The sequence below is a fragment of the Ixodes scapularis genome, unplaced genomic scaffold (assembly GCF_016920785.2).
Source record: "Ixodes scapularis isolate PalLabHiFi unplaced genomic scaffold, ASM1692078v2 PGA_scaffold2__306_contigs__length_199485367, whole genome shotgun sequence".
NCBI classification, from domain to species: domain Eukaryota; kingdom Metazoa; phylum Arthropoda; class Arachnida; order Ixodida; family Ixodidae; genus Ixodes; species Ixodes scapularis.
The window spans coordinates 196959927-196978404 of NW_024609857.1; the positions used below are offsets into that span (position 1 = coordinate 196959927).

The 18478-nt window shown below is 46.0% G+C and overlaps 1 pseudogene; it reads right to left on the bottom strand.

Annotated features, from left to right (window-relative positions):
• Positions 1-7347: 7347 nt before the first annotated feature.
• Positions 7348-18270, bottom strand: LOC115325090 (annotated as a pseudogene).
• Between the last annotated feature and the right edge of the window lie 208 nt (positions 18271-18478).

Below are 18478 nucleotides of genomic sequence, written 5' to 3' on the forward strand. Positions count from 1 at the left end.
TCTTGAACACACCACCATAGAACCAGTCACTTTCTTGCCGATCTGTAACTTGTGGATCCACACGCTCCGTCGCGGCATTCCATGGGCAGGGAACTTGTGGTAGGATGTTGTCACACCTTTCCATCTCGCTGATACGCAACCTGGGACAAAACAAAACTGTTTAGACGCCCTTAGCTTGTCTTGTTTCGCTCGAGGTGCCATAAATATCGTAATGAATCCCTAAGCCTCGAGAAAAACGCTGCCCAACTGAAAAGAAACAAAGACGCCGCCTCCGTGAGTAGGGCGACAGCGATAGAACCTACTTTCACAGCTACCGCGTTTTGCCGCTTGGTGGCGTCGATTTCGCTGGAGTCGCGAATAGCGGCTTGAGGAAATCAAATTATTTTTTTGTAGAACATGGATTGGGTGGTATCTAGCGCCACCTAGCCTAGCTACTTGCAATTACTCTGCTTGACCCCGCCTTCTGGTGGCTAGCGATTTAACCTTCTTTCACGCTACGCGATAAACAGCGGCTTCGAGTTTGTTCTTTCGAGAGCAGCTTTTGGTTTCGCGGACTGAGTTTGCCCTTCTCCGTGATGTGCGGTTGACGAAGGAATTGTGACTTGAGGAACACCAAAGGTAAGACGCAAAGTGCGCTAAGTAACTGGGTATCGGTTGTCTCCGCTTAACATCGCAGTGCTGTCGACGAGAAGACTGAGTAACTGCTTCCGAAACGCAAGTTACTGTACCTGTGGGGGGAATCTGGCTTCGGAAAGAAACACAGTTCGCGGAAAGCTCGTGTTGCGCTTTTATTTGCTGCTCCTCTCGTCCCGTACAAGGGACGTTAGAGACGTAGCGTCCTCCTCAAGCCTTATTGGGCTCAATTTGCTCGATTCAGGGCCGCCATATTGAGATGCAAGCGACGGAGGAACTTTGCTCCCCTGCTTCAGAGACGAAAGTTTCTCTCTTTCTAAAGGAACATAGGTTACAAGACCTTTCCTCCCCTAAGGAAGGACCAGTGTTGCCAACTCAAAAATTGAAAATCCGCAAACGGAATCCCGAAAACCGCTAAAAACTGCTAGATCCAAAACACATTACAAAAACGACTTTTTATCAATTTGTTTTTGCTGTAATTCTTGCCCGAAGGTATAATAACAGTATAGATCATATCAATGTAATCTGAAAGGAAGCTTTCCTTTCGTTTCGACTAGAAATCTGTCACGCCATGCCACAGTTCACCCAGGTCATCCGAAGCCAAAACAGCAGAGTGCTGCAGAGTGAGCGAATTCGATCATGGCAAGAGACCCTCAGAAGTGCGTGACTGGTCAGACTTCAGTTCAACTCGTAGAGTCGTCTGCCTGCCAGAGGAGAAAGGTGCGGCGGCCGAAACATGCTTCTTCGTGGCAGCGCGCGTGACGAAATCCATGTGCTTCACAGGGGAGGCACTCACTTTATCGAATGACGTTTTAGCGAACGCCCACGTTTGACCGAATGACACTTTAGCGAATAGTCGGATGCCGCGAAGCGGCGTTTTCGGGTGGGCCAAATCGGTTCACATTTTTGTAATGAGCCGCCGCAGACTGTCGCCGCGAAGCGGCGTAAGCGCAGCGCGGCGGATGGGTTAGTAACGCGCGCCCCCATTATTCGCTAAAACGTCGATTCGCTCAAATGCCGCTGTTCGCTAAAACGTCATTTGTTCATGTGATTTAAACCCGCAGTCTTTAAGTTTGCGGTCTCGTAAGTAGTCGTTTTTAAACTCTTGAGCGTACTTCACAGGGCCCATTTCACGAAGGGACAAAAACGTCAAAGAAACATTGGAACATCCATGCTGTTCAAACATGCACGCACAAAGCAGGGAGGCATGTCCGATATTCGACGCCTTAACGTTTTGATGACGTCAGAGGCGTTACTCTCACAAACCAGAACATTACTGAGAGTAAGGAAAGACGACTAAGGCTGATTACGGATACGACAGGTGCATAGTTGACAGTAAATGGATATAAAACTTCTATATCTCTAAAAAGAACGCCAAGATTGCATAAAACCGGCTAAAAATCCCACCACCCGCAAAACAATAATTTATCCCACTAAACAGAACCAAAAACCGCTAAGTTTAGCGGGAAAACCGCTAAATTGGCAACACTGGGAAGGACTATCCATACCCTTTTTTCTAAGAGTGCACTGGCGGCGTACATGCCCCACTCTGTTACACCTGAGTCATAGAGGTAGACGTCCTGGCACGAGTAGGAGGCACTGGCACCCAAAAATCTCAAGGAGATGTGGCACCTTCGTCGTGAAATGTGATGTTCCCCTCTCTGCTTAAAGTGTCCATATGTTCCATGCTGGGGCATCTCCATTTCTCCCGGCTCATGCTCCGCACGGTTCCGTAGGCATGCAGGGCCTCAGCGACACATCGGTCTTCAAGATGGTCTGGTAGCCAAATGATTTCTATCTTGATGTCACGAGTGTGTGGGTCTATAACCAGGCATTTTCTTCCTTTGGCGAGAAGTTCTCTTTCTTGACACAGCTTTGTAATGGTCGCGTAGGGCCATTATGAATGTGTGGAAAGAGACAGGAAAAGCTAGGATAAGGACAGCGCCCCGAAAGGCCTGTAAAGATGCTGAAAAGGCTTACGTTGCCGGCGCGTGGGCAGCGGGGGGCCGAGGCTCGGGGCCCAAGGCGGGAACCCCGACGAAAGAAAGAGACGTCACACCAGCTTGCAGTTTTTGTGAAGACTGTTCTATTTTCAATATGTGCACATCAATCCAGAAACAGCGCGTGCCGCTGTCAAGCACGTGGCACCATCTCGTCGTAACAACACAAACCATGACTTCTTGCGCCATCTAGCTTGTTGATGGCACACTACATCTTTTCCCCCCTTAGAAGAAAATGACTGTTAGACAATTTGCTACCGCCCCCAGAAACAGTTTACTCTTTTTTAACCCTATATAAATTCACACGCACACAAAATCCTACCAACCAATCACTACAAGCAAAAATAATTGTGAAGTGGTCAGAGAAAATAAGGATAAAGTAATACACTGGAAAGATAAAATCATAAATGCTACACTTTGTACTATGTCGAGCAGAATTCAGTTAGACTGAAAAGTGCTCTCTTCACTGCAACCAAAAATGTCATTGACGAGTCCGTCGAAACAAAGAACTTTCGAAAATCGCGCTGTAAGACGAGTTCTTTGAAACACGAATAACACTTTCACCTCCGCGAGTGAAATGTATGACTAGTCCTTAGAGACAAAAAATAACACTTTGACCGAAACCTCTATGTACATAACATGGAAACATGAAAATATACCTAAGGAAGTTCATCCAAAACTTCCATGTCCATAACATGGAAATTTGACATTTGAACACATATGAAGAATGCAAAATAACTATCTCTGTTCACATCTATCCTATAAAATTACAGCGCACACTAGGAAATTGCAAACCACTATGACTTAAGTCCCAAGGTTTTTTTAAGGAGCGTCTTTGGAGTACATATCCACCTGAAAGTCACGAAAATTTGCGGGAAGTCGTCTACGCCGCGTGGGGCGTTGTGGAGTGTCCGATGGGGATAGAGGTGGAGTATGATATCTCCTTGGTGGTGTGTCTGCACCACCGTCACCTGATGTAGGAGTCGATTCTTGGGTTGCCTCGGGACTTGATTCCAGGTCTTCTGCTAAATCAGGAGCCACTGAAGGCTCGGAAAGTGTAGAACCCTTTGGCCCCACGGAGTGCATCTAGCTCCGCAACAGTCCGTTGAGACTGTTGCGGAGCTAGATGACGGCAGCTCGCTGCAATACCCGAGTCCCAGTTGGGATGAACTTGATGCAGTGCTCAATATTGCACCGCTTGAAGGAACGGAAGGTTCAGGACCCTCCTGGAAAGCGACCCTGGGGGCCTCTTGGAAGACTGCAGCCGGGTCAGCCGGCGGAACTAGTGGCTGGCTGCTGGCTTGGACTGGTACAGCAGCGCGGAAGGCCGCTTGGAGACCGGAATCAGGAACGGCACCGGGAACTGGGGTGGCGGGAAGGCCACCGAAAACCACCGCATCTTGCACGGTACAGGGTACCACGGAACTGGTGCCGGGTACGCCAGGAACAGGAAGGGCACCGGGTACTACCGGTACATGGGCAGCACCAGGAACCACAGCTACACGGGCTGCAGGAGCCGTAGGATGGGGAACGACGCCTGGCACAGCAGGATCATGGGCGGCGCCAGTGGTCACATGACTATGGGCACCAGGCGTCACAGCAATATGGCCAGGGCCGGATGCCGCAGTAGCATGGGCGGCCACAGGGGCCGCAGTGGCATGGACGACCTCTTGGGCCGTCGGGACAGGACCGGCATCAGGGGCCGCAAAAACAGGACCGGCCGCAGGGGCACGAACGGCAGCAGGGGCCGCATGGACAGGAACGGCAGCAGGGACCGCAAAAACAGGAACGGCAGCAGGGGCCGCAAAAACAGGAACGGCAACAGGGGCCGCAAAAGCACGAACGGCAACAGGGGCCGCACGGGCATGAGTGACGCTGGGGTCCGCAGCACACAAAGTTGCAGGTGCCGGACCCTCAGGTGGTACATGGCCCAGGCTTATAGCTGGAGCCGCATTAGTTGAAGTGGGGAATATGTCATCGTCCGTAAGCCGCAACGGCTGACGTTGGGGTGGTTTCGATGTTGTACGTGTCATTTTTGTCTGCATTCCATATGGTTCCATCATCTAATCTATATGTGGCTGGCCCTACTTGTTCATGTATATGTTGCGGTGGAGCATATTCGTTGCGCATTTTCCCTCTAATGTTGGGTTTGAAAACCTTTACCGATTGCCCTGGAGCAAAAGCAGGGTACTTGACTGCTCGCCTGGCATCGGAATACTTTTTAATCTTTGTTTGGTATTCCTTGACTCTTTCAGGCAGCTCTTCCTGAACAACATATGGAGGGACGGCGGACTCTGGGGTCCCTCGCTCTTGAAGATGCAGTCGCGTCCGGTGGGTGCGACCGTGTAAACGAAAAGCTGGCGTTTTTCCAGTCGTGGCATGGCGCGTACTCCGGTACACCCCGAGATATTCTGTATTAGCTTCGGAAAGCGGACGATGTTGGACGAGAGCCAACTGAATAACAGACTTAAGGACTCTATGGAATCTCTCTACTTGACCATTAGCTTGGGGATGGTAAAGGGAAGACTTCGCATGTTTGATGCGAAGCGTCTTCAAGAAATCGCTGAATTCCTTCGAAATGAATTGAGGGCCGTTATCTGTCGTGATCTCTAGCGGCAGACCTTCGCGGGCAAAGATGAACATCAAGAGCTTTATGACTGTAGCAGTCGTGACGTTGTGGGCTGGTGCCACTTCTGGCCACTTACTGTGGTAATCTACCACTGTAATGAAAAACCTCTCTTGAGCCGGGGCTCGTTCAAAGGGACCTACTATATCCATGCCCAGTTTTACCCATGGACGGGTGGGGAATTCGACTGGTTGAAGAGGTGCTGGAGATGCCTTTGCAGGCTTGTCTGTCGACTGACATACCGAACCGTCCTGAACTTTCGTCCTAACATGTTGACTTAAATGCGGTCACCAGTAAAGCTCCTTGATGATACTGGTGGTGCGCGAGATACTTTGATGGGTTTCGTGAGCTACATCAATAACTTGATCACGGAGAGTGGACGGAACCACTATTTTCTCTCCTTGGAACAACAATGCATCGGTGACTGAGAGCTGGTCTCTTACAACGAAATACGGCTTGAATTCAGGAGGCAGCTTGTCCTCTGAGGGCCATGTGTATGACAGATATATCATGATAACTGGTGATACAGGATCTTTTAGAGTTTCTTCCTTAAGCTCCTTCTGTGTGAGACATGCACAGACAATTGAAACAACCTCTTCTTCAAAAGACGTACCTTCTTCGGTGTCTGGGACCGGAAGGCGAGACAAAGCGTCGGCAACTCTGTTGTCGCTGCCTTTACGATACTTCATTGTGAAATTATAGTTGAAAAGTCTAGCAGTCCAACGACTGATGCGTCGTGGACGAACACCTGTCCCTTGAGTGGACATTAGTGTGACGAGGGCTTGATGATCTGTCTGAATTTCGAAATGTCGACCCCAAAGATAAACGTGCCATTTCTCGCAAGCCCAGAGAATTGCGAGAGCTTCTTTCTCTCCTGCTGAGTACTTCCGCTCTGCTTCGGAGAGAGAGCGGGAAGTGAAAGCAACAGTCTTTAGTTGCTTCCCGTGCTGCTGCTGGACGCATCTGTGGACGCATCTGTAATTGGACGCGTCTGTGGAGACGACAACTGGAAGATTTGGATCGAATATTGCCAGAATGGGTGCCTGCTGAAGGCAGGACTTGACACTTTGGAAACTGACCTCTACGTCGGACGACAAGACAAAAGATGCTCCCTTGCGCAGAAGCCTTCGGAGGGGTTCTACAAGAGTAGCACAGTGGGGGACAAACTTACTGTAATATTCTACTAGACCTAGGAAGGCCTTCAACTGCGAAGGTTCCGATGGAACTGGAAAATTGAGGACCGCGTCTATCTTCGACGGAAGGGGTGCTAGACCCTCCGCAGACAGACGATGACCAAGGAATGGCAGTTCAGAAACATTGAAAACGGCTTTTCTATTTAGTTTCATGCCGGCCTCTCTAATACATTTGAGGACTTGTCTGAGATTACTATCATGTTCCTTCGGGGAGGAACCATAGACAATGACATCGTTCAGCTAAAACTGGACTCCTGGACAATGTTTTAATATCTTGGACATGACCTGTTGGAAGGCCACTGCTGCAGACGCCAGACCGAAACAAACTCGTTTGAAACGAAAAAACCCTTCATGGGTAATGCATGCTGTTAAGTCGCGACTCTTGGTGTCGAAACGAACCTGATGATAAGCAGACGCAAGGTCTAACTTAGAAAAATGTGAGGCTCCACTGAGGGAGTTCAGAAGCTCATCAATGTGCGGAAGCGGAAAAGAATCAATAACGACAGCCTGATTTGGCGCCCGCAGATTGACACACATACGGATTCCACCGTCTTTCTTCTTAACTACCACAATGGGGGACACTCATTCCGACGCGTTTACGCGCTCGATAACGCCTTGGCGCTCGAGCTTCTGAATTTCTGCACTGACGGCATCACGCAACGTGATTGGTAAGCGGCGAAGTTTAGCCTGTACCGACGGGACATGGTGCTGGACAGTGATTGTGTGAGTTCGGTTTTTAACTAATCCTAACTCAGGAGAAAAGAGATCCTCAAATTCTTCAAAACCAGAAGGTAACTTCGATGCATCGCTCACCGATGAAGGTTGCAAAGATTTTCCCGACGTCGACGGATCCCTTGAAGACTGGTCTCCGAAGACGCCTCTACTTGAGTAGTACTCAGACGACGTGGATGGCTGAGTGCCGTGAACAGCGGACAATGATGGAGGGTGCTTGCATGGAGCACTTGAAGGACGCGGTGGAGGACTGGGCTCCACCGTACATGGGGGCTGCGGGACTCCAGCCGAATTTACATCTCCCGGGATGGCCGAGCGAGGGTCGGCTGCATTGACATGGAAGCACTTGAGTGACGCGCCCGATAAATTTAGACGCAGTCCATGCACGGCATCTGTCCCAAGCAGGGACCGGCCATTGCGGATGATGTAAAAAAGAACGTCGGCGGAGCGCTCTTTGAAGCTGACTTTGGTCTGGAAACATCCCATGACTGGAATCGACCCTCGGAGGTAGTGCACAAGAGTGCGCGGCGGTTTTCTTAGCCGGATTTGCTGCTTGGAATTGATCTTGTTAAACATGCTCTCGGAAAGTATTGACACTTCGGAGCCAGTATCAATGAGTAAAGGTAATGTAAATCCATTCACCTGAACATCAGCGGTGAAATTCCGTGGGCGACGGTCCGCACGTCCTTCAGGGAGGACTTTCGGGGATCCGACGGTGAAGACGTTGTTTGGATGTTGTTTCCCCTCGTCGTCGTCGGGAAACGTCACGATTCCATGGATCGGCGTCTGGTTACGGCCAGGTCCAAGCCTCTTGTACCGGCGACCGGCGGCGCGGCCTCGTCCCGGCGGAAACGCCAGGCGACGGGGGTCGATGACTTCAGATGACGAAGGCGAACTTCGGCAAACGTTTGAAAAGTGGCCTATCTTGCCACAAGAAAAACATGTCATTCCGGACGCTGGACACTCCTCGCGCGGATAGGGTCGGCGACCGCAAAACTGGCACGATTCCGCCCCGCGCCCGGAGGACAACCACGAGGCAGTCGACTTGTAAAAACGCGGGTGAGTCCACGCGACTGGTGGCGCGGTGAGAAGGAAACCTTGGAAGGTGAGGAGGAAACATTTGCGGGGGAGGAGGAAACGGTAGGAAGCCGCCCTCCATTTTGACTAGGGATGTCGCGAACCACCCTAGGTTCGATTTCGAAAGGTTTCGATATTTGCGAAGCGAACTGAGGTTCGATTTCGAAAAATTTCGATATTTTCGTACCGACCGAGGTTCGATTTCGAAAAATTCGCAACTTTTGTCCACAGCGGAGTTTCGAATTCGAAAATTTCGAAGCTTTCACGGTTTCTAAAATTTTGAATTCGAATATTTCGAATATTTTTTTACTTCAGGTTCGATAAATTCGAAGATTTCGAAATTCTTTGTAAAAAAAATTCGAAAACTTCGAACGCTTCGAATTTTTATAGACATGAAGTTCGAATAATTCGAAGATTTCGAATTTCTTTTGGCATAAAGTTCGAAAAGTTCGAAAGTTTCGATTCTCTTTTAACGCTAAATTAAAAAAAAAAAACTTCGAAGATTTTGAATTTTTTTTAATCCAAGTTTTCAAAGTTTGAAGTCCGATTTTCAAGTTTTTCTACAGTTTCAGTTTCAAATAACGTTTTCACGACTCGCTTGTTTTCACAAAATCAAGTTTAGAAAAGTTAGGGTGTGATATCTAGATTCTGCGAAGTTGGTAAGGCAATTAAATGAGACGACGAGTGTCCCGGACGTGCTAGAATATTTGCCAGTGCAGAATTGTGACCGCCAGCCCCCGGGGGGGGGGGGGGGGGGTCGGGTCTTTATCATGCAGTAGTGATTGCACGAACACGCTGTTTTACGAGACTCATCCAGTTCGAAACGGCCAGGGGCAAGCAGGAGGTTGAGGCTCAGAGAAACCTTGAAGCGACCTGGAAAACTAGCTCGCCACCCCTTGCACGCTGGTAGTAATCCGATCCGGTGAAGTTTATAATTGTACTGGAGGTTTATTTTCTGGGACGGAGGAATCGCCTCGCAAAAAGCACAAAAGCCGACACAACTCGAGGTCGAGGAGCGTTCTACCATACAAGTGGCGTCGGAAGAGGAAAAACGGGGGGAAAGAGGGTAGCGGGGGGGGGGGGGGGGGGGGTTCAGCCTCCTTCTCCCCCTTGCAGGTATTTCGAACTGTTAAAGAAAACAATACGGGGAAAGAGGGCGTGGTCGAGCTTATTTTAATCTGAAATTATTTATGCATATGTATAGCTACTGTCGCTCTTCACTGCATAAAAGGTTGCGTAGATGGTCATTGTTAGAAACTCGTTGTCAGAAGGCACTGCTCGTCACATGCTTAGTGGTTCGGAAGTTCAAAGCTGTCTTTTCGACCTAAACACCTGTGCCGATAGTAACAAAAGAAAAAAAAAGAAAAGAATAAATGCGGGAATAAAAAGCAGGAGAAAAAAAAAACTATCAAGAATTCGTCGGAAGTGTTCTATTCTTGCATATTCCGAGGTTCAGAACTTCGAAACAAGTTTCTTTTACCAAAATGTGTACAGGCTAAAAGAAACACGTCCCAGGAACGTGAAGCGAAAAAAAAAAAAGTTTTCTTTTAATGACGTGCTGAACTTGAACACTACTAGAAATCTTCTGCCATGAGTTAATTTATTCCTTAACGTGAAAAAACAATAAATATATTATTTTGTATTCTGCAGATGGCAATGATATGTACTGTCTGTGGTGTTAATTTAAATGCGATACCTCAAACAACTTAGACGAAAATAAATATCAAGTTTAGGTCATAATTGCATGCAGATACATGTTTGGACATTTCTTCGAAACTCGCGTTGAATAACAATAATCACATCTTAAGACGGCACTTACCTACGCTATACATAGATCATTCTTAAAAAAAAGTATAACATATCTACCATAAATAGCTCCGGCTGCAGCGTGCTTCAAATCTGGCACAAACGATAATCGTCAAAAACCCGTCGTCCGTCCTCGCCCCTTCGGGGATTTATTTCTTTAAACCTAAGCATGCCAGAACATTGAAATAAATGACATTGTCTTTCGTAAGGAACGCAGCACCGCGTGTTAAAGTTCGAGAAAAAAAATTACGAATGTACCCCACTACTTGAAATCAAATGAAACCGTCCGCCGGACTTTCGAAGTTCGACGAACGTCGAACTTTTACCCTATAAGTTCGAGTTCGTCGAACTTCTGACTTTTCAGAATTCGAAAGTTCGAAACTTTTCGAATTTTCTTGATAAAGAAGTTCGAAAGTTCGAAATTTATCGAATTTTTTGGTCAGTCAAGTTCGAAAGTTCGACAAGCATCGAACCTTGCAGCGCAATAAGTTCAAAAGTTCGAAAAAGATCGAATTTTTTAGCGTAATAAGTTCGACGGTTCGAAAAGCGTCGAACTTCTTAGCTTAACAAGTTCAAAAATTCGACCTCCGTCGAATTTTACAATATAGACAATTCGAAAAATCGAAATCTTTCGAACCTTTCGAACCGCTTGATTCGATCATCGAAACTTCGATTCGAAAAAAGTTCGCGGCATCCCTAATTTTGACGTTGCATGTTCGAATTTGACTTTAATTGGCGGCCATCTTGTCCACGCCGAACGGGAACTTTTTGTACTGCCTCAACGGCCTGTGTCGACTCGGAACGCGGAAGGCATGACAAAATTTGGCGGTAACGATCGCAATCTCGAGCAGCCTGTTCGAACTGTTGTGCCAGAAGCACGATACGTTCGAGGCTGGGTAGTCCAGCTTCCGCAGACTCTCGGATTACCCGATCTTGTACCTCCGATGATAATAACCCGGCCAAAAAAACTTCCGCGATGCGGGTTTCAAGAGACTCTTCAAAATCACAAAAAGAGCCGAGGTGCCGTAGGGCACCAAGGTACTCAAGGACACTTTCTCCCTGCGACTGGACGCGGGTGAGGAATTTCATTCATTTCATTTATTTCATTTATTTTTCCCTCAGGGCCCGAGGGCATTACAGAGGGGAGTGGGTTACATAATATAAAGTAAATCTAAGATATGCACATGAAACAGAACAAGAAAAATAACAATAGGTTAGTCAAATTCTGGAATATAAATATTGGCAATACAGTTTTTAAACGCCACACCATCGGAAATCGATACCGCAGAGGCTGGAAGGTGGTTCCAGTCAAGAGTGGTGCGAGGTATGAACGAACTATGAAAAGATGTAGTTTTACACGAGGGTACGTCCATTTTATGTTGATGATCGAGACGTGACGAGATGTAAGGTGCAGGCGTTAGTAACCTTTCGCGTAGGAAAGGGTTATGATGGTATAGCTTGTGATACAGGCATAAGCGAAAAATTTTTCTGCGCAAAGCAAGCGTTGGCAGTTTTAGGCCCAATTTCATTGATGTTACGGTAGCGATGCGGTGATAATTAGTGAGGATGTAGCGAGCAGAACGGTTTTGGACCGCTTCAACTGCAAGGGTTAGTACGTCAGTACCGGGGTCCCAGATGGAGGAGGCATAATCCAGTTTTGAGCGAACGACTGTTTTGTAGAGAAGTAATTTTAGCGACACAGGAACTGTTGAAAAATTCCGTTTTATTATTGGATATGAGAATCCCAAGAGAGAGTGGATGAGATATGAACGCCTAAATATTTATAACATGAAACGTGCTCTAAAGAAACATTGTTAAAAAAGTAGCGAGGAGTGTCATTTTGGACACGGGAAATTCTCATTACTTTGCATTTGTTAACGTTAAGCTGCATATTCCACATGTTACACCATTCTAACACACTGTTAATGTCTGACTGAAGAGAAATGACATCTAAATTATTAGTTACTTCACGGTATATTACACAGTCGTCGGCGAATAAGCTGATTGAGGACGAGACACTGGCGGGTAGGTCAATTATAAATATAAGAAAAAGCAGAGGTCCCAACACAGAACCTTGGGGAACCCCGGATGTTACAGAAGATAAAGACGACGAAGTGTCATTTACAAAAACAAATTGGGACCGGTTAGTTAAAAAGGCATGAATCCAGGAAAGTACGTTAGCGTCGATATTAAGTTTGCTTAATTTGTGAAGTAGAAGCCTATGTGAAACCTTATCAAAGGCTTTCGAAAAGTCCAAGAAAATACAGTCGGCCTTCGAACTACGATCAAGAATGCGATGAGGATCATGTGTGAAAGTTAGTAACTGTGTTTCACATGAAAAGGACTTACGATACCCGTGTTGCGCGGGAGAAAAGAAGTTGTTCGATTCAAAAAAAATTTACAAGATGTGAGAAGATTATATGTTCTAAAATTTTGCATGAAATACGTGTTAGAGTTATCGGACGATAATTGAGAGGAATATGCTTATCACCAGTCTTATGCACAGGCACAACCTTTCCCACCTTCCAGTCGCCGGGTAGAACACCAACACTAAGAGATTGCTCGAAGAGTTTAAATAGTATAATGGACGAATATTCCTTGGTGTTTTTTAGGAACTTCGAGTTTATATCATCAATTCCTGCAGAACAAGACATTTTTAGATTATTGACTAGGTGAATAATGCCGGCAACGTCGAATATAATCGGAAGCATGGGTGAAAAATCATTTTGCAAAAGCAGTGGCACAGTCGATGAATGGTCATGGGAAAATGAGGCGACAAATGTAGAATTTAAAATAGACGCACAGTCACTAAGCGACACTGGTTCACCAACGTCGCTAAAAAAAGATACCGAGGGTTTTTCATTGCAATTGACCCCATTCCAGAACTGCCTAGGGTTATTAGTAAGCATGGATGGCAGAGTTTCAGAAAAGAAATGAGCCTTCGCGGTCTGAACTGCCATTTTGTAGATATTAGAAGCATTGTAATAATCGGACCATTTAATGTCATTATTTGAAAACTTAGCGGTTCTAAACTTCCTCTTTTTTTGTTAAAAAGCATTTTTAGCGCAACGTTAAACCAAGGCGCTTTTGAAGATACGGAGAGATTCCGTAACGGTATGAAGTTGTTAGTGAGACGCACTACTTCCGATTTAAATAATTGCCAGTTTTCGTCAACAGAACGCTCAGAAAAGCGCAATAAGAAAGAATCAAGAAACACACAAAGTTCATTATTGATAGCCGCGTAGTCACCTTTACCATAGTCACGTATTCGCTTGAGATTCGTAGGCGAGCTTCCAGCAGGAACATTAAGGAAGAAATGTATTATAGAATGATCACTGAGACCCTCCATGTTGCTGATGGAAGAAATTAAAGTAGGTGATGTTGTTAGTACTAGATCCAAGATGTTGGATGCGGTTGGAGTGCTTCTGGTAGGAAGAGAAACTAGCTGGGTAAAACTGAAATCATTGCAAAGATTTATAAACTCGGCTGCGTCAGTCGAAAACGGGTGACAATGGGTATGTAAATCATTCCACACAATATTCGGATAATTGAAGTCGCCAAGAAGGACGATAGGAACGGAAGGAAAGCGGACCAGTATGGAGTTGATTGCATCATGAAGGTTGTTCACAAAAGAATTATTACAGGAAGGTGCTCGGTAACATACACCTAACACAAGTTTTTGATGATTCAAACACAAGCAAACGAACAAGATTTCTAGATCGCTAGTCAAGCGTAAACAAAACGATTCAATATGAGCGGCAACTGCGATTAATACACCTCCTCCAGTTCTATCACCCCTATCACAACGATAAATGTTGAAGCGCTTTTCGCAGCAAAATATTTCAGAATTCTTTACCCTGGAGGAAAGCCAAGTCTCAGTTAAAATCACGATGTCAGCGCAGCAGGAATCAATGACAGAGCACAGATTATCTCGGTGACGTATGACACTTCTTATATTAGTAAAAACTACGGACACCTGTTTTGCACCGTGGCGTGAACCATCCCCCCTCACGACCTGCTATGATGATGTAGATGCCCGCGAATTGTTAGAAGAGACTGGCGCTGTATCTTCTGCCGCACGCGCCTTAGCGCCATTACTCAGCTCGAAGATAGTATCATTTGAAGAGTTATACATGTAGCACTGCCTGTTAATAAATAGTTTATTATACCGCAACTGAAATACGCATTTTTTTGTTTTCCCAAATTCGATTAGTTTCCTTCTGGCAAGACGCGTTGCTGGTGAAAAGTCTTCACTCAGGTACGTGGCGCTTCCTTTTAGTTTGAACCGTGAGAAAAATATTTTATCCTTGTCTTTAAATGAAGAAAACTTTACTATTACTGGCCGACATTTATTAGCGACGAAGGGCCCAATTCGGTGCGCGCGTTCAATGCAGTCGGGAGGAGCCTGAGTATCAAGGATATGGGAGACAATGTCAAGCACTTTTTTTTCACTTTCAGCCCAAGTTTCTGATTGAACGTCTGGAATTCCGTAGATAACTAAATTATTTCGGCGCGACCGATCTTCCAGATCATCAAGCCGATTGGCGAAGTTAGTGCTTTCAGCAAGACACTGCTTCGCGCGAATTTCATTGTTGGCAAGCTCAAGTGCGGATACTTTTGTTTCAACAAGAGAAAGTCTAGTTCCAATAGCGTTAATTTTGCTTCAATGACGTGCTGGTTTTTTTTATCTCTTTTACAGTATTAATTAAACTTTTCTGCCCTTGCTCCGCCCTCAAAGAACGGTCATTCAAATCTTGAATCATCTTAAACGCCTGTACAAAAAAACTGGCAATGTCGTTTGGTACACGAGATTTAGTCAATGTCGTGCAGAGGCGAAACAATTGTTTAAGCGAGATAAACAACAACATGCTGACATCGCCGAGCAATCTTTGAGCACACAGCCACAGTGTATGTGGAAGTTTGTCAAAGAGAGTATCAAGGAGAATGTTACCACGATCACATTGCGAGATAATGAGGATTGCGTCTCTGACCCTGTTGATGTAGCTAATCTTTTTGCGAGCCACTTTAGTGCTTCTTTCAGTACAAATAATGGCCTAATGCCTAGCTCGAATATAAACTGCCTGGATTTTTTGACTGTTGCTCCAATTAATGAATCTGAAGTCTTGGAGGCAATTAAAAAATTGAAACCAAAGTTATCTACGGGAATAGATGGAATTCCCAGCTTCATAGTAAAAGGTTGCGCTCCACTCCTTTGTCCAGTTTTGGTTCATATCTTTAACTTATCACTTGCATCTGAAACATTTCCTACCGCTTGGAAGCGCTCTGTTGTTGTTCCATTACATAAATCGGGAGATCGATCCATGGTTAACAACTATAGGCCAGTCTCCCTCCTTTGTAGTTTTTCTAAAGTTTATGAAATTGCTTTGCACACCCGCCTTTACGCATATTTTTGTCGGAAGATTATTCCTGAGCAACATGGTTTCATGAAAGGCCGTTCCACAGAAACAAACCTGTGTTCCTTCCTAAATCAGATTGTACCATCTGTCCATAACGGAGGACAAGCGGATGTTGTTTACTTTGATATGAGCAAAGCTTTTGACAAAGTTAATCACCGATTACTGTTGAGTAAACTCTGTAGTTACGGTCTGTCGCTTAAGTACTGTCGTCTCCTCGATAGTTATTTATCTCATCGGCTGAACTTTGTGCGAGTATCCGGCCGATTATCTGCTCCTTTTTTATCTACTTCTGGGGTTGCTCAAGGCAGTAACCTCGGTCCTCTGCTGTTTTTGGTTTTTGTAAATGATCTAACTTCCTGTATTAAACACACGCGGTTTTTGTAATTTGCTGATGATATTAAGTTGTTTACAGCGGTTAAAACGGTTGACGATTGTGAATGTCTTCAGCGCGATATAGATTCTGTTTCGGCGTGGTGTTTTTCAAATGACCTACTGTTAAATGAGTCAAAGACGAAAGTTATGTCCTTTTCTAGGAAGCGTGAAATTCTGAGTTTTCCCTATGTATTAGATTCCACCAATATTACTCGCGTTGAGGTCATCCGTGATCTAGGCGTTTTTATGGATCCTGCAATTAATTTCAACCATCACGTGACCACAATTACGAATGCTTCCTTTCGAGTGCTGGGAGCCATTACACGAGTGACACGCGATTTTTCTAAACCACTTTGTATTTTACGTTTGTTTTCTTCACTGGTGCGTAGTCGTGTTGAATATGCCTCAGTTGTCTGGAACTGTATTGGAGTGACAAATTCAGGTTTATTTGAGTGTTCAACGTAGGTTTGTTCGTGTTTTGTTTGATCGTTATTTTCAACCGAATTATTTCTATAGTTATGAGAAGATTTGTGAACTCGTGAAGTTAGACTCGTTGCACAACAGGTAAACAATTCGTGAACTGACATACTTGTATAAGATTGTAAATTGTATAATTGACTCCCCAGAGCTACTCAGCCACATCTATTTGCACGTTCCTCGTCAGTCTTGTAGACTTTATACTTTGTTTTATCCTATCGACTTTTATCATGCTGCACCCATAACACGCCTACAACTGACTTATAACCATTTCGAACGGATTTGTGCGAATGCTAGCCTTGATATATTTGATGAAAAGCGTAAATTTCGACAGTGTGTTGAGGCTATAGTTCTTTCCTAACGTTTCGGTTTTATCCTGTTTAGCGTTGTATTTCTGAAGGAATAAGTGCACCACTAAGGAGGCGTCAAGCTGTTGGTGGGTCACTGAAAATAAGAATAAACAATAAACAACAATAAACATATCTGCGAACTGCTTGGCTTGGGATTCTGTCATAGGGCCGGGGTTAGTCTCTACATCGCCAGAAAGAATTAGTAGCAGTTTTAAAACGCCAATACACTCTACAAGCAGTTCAGAACAAACACAGGGGCATGGAAACGAAAAATAAAAGACATTGTTGGTTTTCTTAGCATGTAATGACGGAATGGAACCAACCTGCACAACGATGTAGACAGGGTTAGACGACGTCATTCTCCGACTGTTTCCATGCCCACTGACGGAACTGTAGGTGCTTCCGGGTCTTGTAGGAAAGCCGTCCTTGAATGATGATGTCGATGCGGCGGCTTGCGCGAACGGCACGAGGACTAGCTGCGGCCACTCGGCGGAAACATTGAAAGTGCCGCTGCCAGAGCGTGTCAGGTTGAAAAACGCCCCTTGCGTTATCGCCGATGGTGCGGTGAAGGCTCGAGGGTATGACGATGGTCCTGTCCACGAGATAGTCAGGGAAGCCAGGATCTGCACAACGATGTAGACAGGGTTAGACGACGTCATTCTCCGACTGTTTCCACGCCCACTGACGGAACTGTAGGTGCTTCCCGGTCTTGTAGGAAAACCGTCCTTGAATGATGATGTCGATGCGGCGGCTTGCGCGAACGGCACGAGGACTAGCTGCGGCCACTCGGCGGAAACATTGAAAGTGCCGCTGCCAGAGCGTGTCAGGTTGAAAAACGCCCCTTGCGTTATCGCCGATGGTGCGGTGAAGGCTCGAGGGTATGACGATGGTCCTGTCCACGAGATAGTCAGGGAAGCCAGGATCTGCACAACGATGTAGACAGGGTTAGACGACGTCATTCTCCGACTGTTTCCACGCCCACTGACGGAACTGTAGGTGCTTCCCGGTCTTGTAGGAAAACCGTCCATGAATGATGATGTCGATGCGGCGGCTTGCGCGAACGGCACGAGGACTAGCTGCGGCCACTCGGCGGAAACATTGAAAGTGCCACTGCCAGAGCGTGTCAGGTTGAAAAACGCCCCTTGCGTTATCGCCGATGGTGTGGTGAAGGCTCGAGGGTATGACGGTGGTCCTGTCCACGAGATAGTCAGGGAAGCCAGGATCTGCACAACGATGTAGACAGGGTTAGACGACGTCATTCTCCGACTGTTTCCATACCCACTCGTCCATGTCCAATAACCTCCGTTCGACAACAACATTCTTTTTGGCAGCGAAGTGCTGATCAAGCGCCGTCATAAGAACGTCAAATTAGGAGACGGTCTCGTTATGGGCGAGGGCCGTGGATGGGAAAGTTGAAACTATTCTTTGGCCTTCGAGACCAAGCAAAGACCACAACAACGTGCGCTTACGCTTCGGCGAGCTTTCATCAGCCTCTAGGACGAAAAGATAACTTAAAAACGACGTTTTCCAATTGCAACCTGATGTGGGAAGAAATGGTGGAGGCGTCGGGAAAGGAGCCGTTGCCATTTTTGGAACTTAGATGGACATGGAAAAAAAAAACTTATGAATGCTCTAAGTAAAGCCAATGGCTACATACGCATGTTTGATGGACAAAAATATCTTTCAAAATTACTTAGGATATACATAGACATGAAACATAGCGACGCTATCGTCTGCTATGGCTATGGTTGGACGACAAAGTTGAAAACGAAGGTACCAATTCGAACGGCCGTTA